This window comes from Penaeus japonicus, unplaced genomic scaffold, assembly GCF_977035675.1.
Source record: "Penaeus japonicus unplaced genomic scaffold, GWHDUDI00000001_assembly GWHDUDI00000009, whole genome shotgun sequence".
NCBI classification, from domain to species: domain Eukaryota; kingdom Metazoa; phylum Arthropoda; class Malacostraca; order Decapoda; family Penaeidae; genus Penaeus; species Penaeus japonicus.
The window spans coordinates 20166070-20168363 of NW_028234411.1; the positions used below are offsets into that span (position 1 = coordinate 20166070).

The 2294-nt window shown below is 28.9% G+C and overlaps 1 protein-coding gene across 1 annotated transcript in view; it reads right to left on the reverse strand.

Moving 5' to 3' along the window:
- Positions 1–278: 278 nt before the first annotated feature.
- The window catches only part of LOC122250703 (eukaryotic translation initiation factor 4E type 3), an 8473-nt gene continuing 6457 nt past the window's right edge, over positions 279–2294 (reverse strand). Inside the window, exon 4 of the mRNA XM_043012275.2 lies at positions 279–2294. This exon is cut by the window's right edge and continues 709 nt beyond it. The gene's annotated coding sequence lies outside the window, so the exon portion shown is untranslated.

Genomic DNA, 2294 nt, shown 5'->3' on the forward strand with positions numbered 1-2294 from the left:
TAATAATAATAATAATAATAATAATAATAATAATGATAATCATCATCACCATCATACTCTTACTAATAATCCACATCCACATATATATATATATATATATATATATATATATATATATATATATATATATATAAATATATATATATATATATATATATATATATATATATATATATATGTGGATGTATAAGTATATGTGTATATTACGTATATAATTACTATTAAAATAATGAGTATTATTGAACAAAACACAAGGGAAAGTAACTCACTGATGATGATTTTTCTTTTTCTTCTACATGTTTCACTAACTGAGATAGAGGGATGGGTATGTAGTATTTCTATTCATTTCTTTTAAGGCTTTTAGAGAAATTACGCTGTGACTTAGAGTCTTCCTTGTATTCAAGACGCGCGAGTTAATAAAAAAAGAATTGCAATTTGTCCAGAGACCACCAAAATGTTCATATAATTGCGAGAAGGCCCAGACAGCAGGCTATGTCAATCTTAGTTTAAACTATGCCTAAAAGTATGTAGCTACTTACATCTCTTTATGGACAATATCCCTCCAAGTGAACAAATGTTGAGCATTGAGGTGTCGCCTCAGTAACAAATGATTATATATATATCTTCCTGTGTTTAGCTGTGCATGTAGGCAAGTGTACATTTGTATTCCTTTACATGTGTTACTTTGTGCGCTTGTATATCAGTAGCATATGAAATAAACAGATGAAAACTTATTGTGTCTACACCACAGTAAAAAGTAATACAAATATTGATCTACAGTATAAACTTAGTGATGAATGTGACCAGAACAATACTACTGCAAAACTTTATAACAAGTGTTCTGCATGTGATAAAATGGAACAGTATCCATTGCAAAGTCATTCATTAATTCAACTTCATCTTTTTCTAAAGTCAGTTCCCCTGAAAATCCTACCTTTTTAAAAAGTACAGCAACTTAGGCATAAGTTATACATCTTGATAAAGAAGAAAATACCTGACACAAAAAATATGAAAAATGTCACAAAAGTTAATACATCTCATTCATGTTTCAAATAAAACCATACAAACAGGAAAATACAAAGATACTACATCATAAGTAGCTAAAAATGGGTGGGGTTTTACTGCAAGTGAAAACCCTTTTAAAGATTTTTTTCTTACAGTATATTGGCCTAGAGCTTAAGTTTGTTAGACTGATTCAGTAAGAGTGCATTTGCTCTCCTTGTTCCATTCATTCATCATATGAATAATTAAATCCAGAGAACTAGGAACAACAACAACAACAATCATATCAACGTCAATATCCGCTATGTAAAAGGACACTTTTCCCTCTTTTTCTTAACCTAGTTGGATCAGTTCATAAGACTCTAGCAATCTATTATTAGCTTATGATACACCTGAAGCAAAGACAAAGATGAAAAAGAAGAATTGATAAAAAAAGAGAAAAAGAAAGAAAAAAGAAAGAAAGAAAGAAAGAAAAAAATCATAATTCTGAAATTCCATATTGTCTATTTCTTATATACAAAAAGAAAGTAGTTTTCAAAATAGTGAAAGGAAACTAAAAAGATTTCTTCATTCCATAAGATTTTTTTTTTTTTTTTACTTTAACAAAATTTTTTATGTTCTTGACCCTCTCACTCTTATTGCTGTGGAATGGAATTGCACTGAAAGATCAAGACAAAACTAATAGACAACAAAATGAACAACAGAAGACAGAAAAAGCCAAACAGATAAAAATTACCCAAAACAAATAAAAACAGGTCCATAAAAAACATCCTTGCATAAACATCCATATTCAACTTTTCAACATGCAAAACAAATGTTTTCTTCACACAACCGTTCCTCAAGTAATACTAAAGGTAATACTTAAAAAATAACTTTCCTCTTACTTCTGACCTGCTTGAAAAGTTTTTCTTTTTCTTTTTATAGTTTATAGAAACTATTGGCATCAATTTGCTACTCCCTGTCATGTCTGATCCCTTAGTTCAATACAAGAACTGATCAATGGCTACTTCACAATCTAATATCAAATCTAATATTACATCACATACACTATCTAAACAAGATTTATGCAACATCAGAAGTGAGCTGTATGTTAAAAAATATATGCTGACTTTATGGTATTTACCAGTGCATTGGTATGTAAGAATAATCTGTCTTAATTTAATATATATCCTAACTGCCTTGTTCATTTTATTTTTCTTTTCTTTGCTCAATATCACAGAAATAATGTTTTAATGTTGCACTAACTAAGTGCTGTGTTTAGTGTAGATAAATGACTGTAAAATGAATGGCAT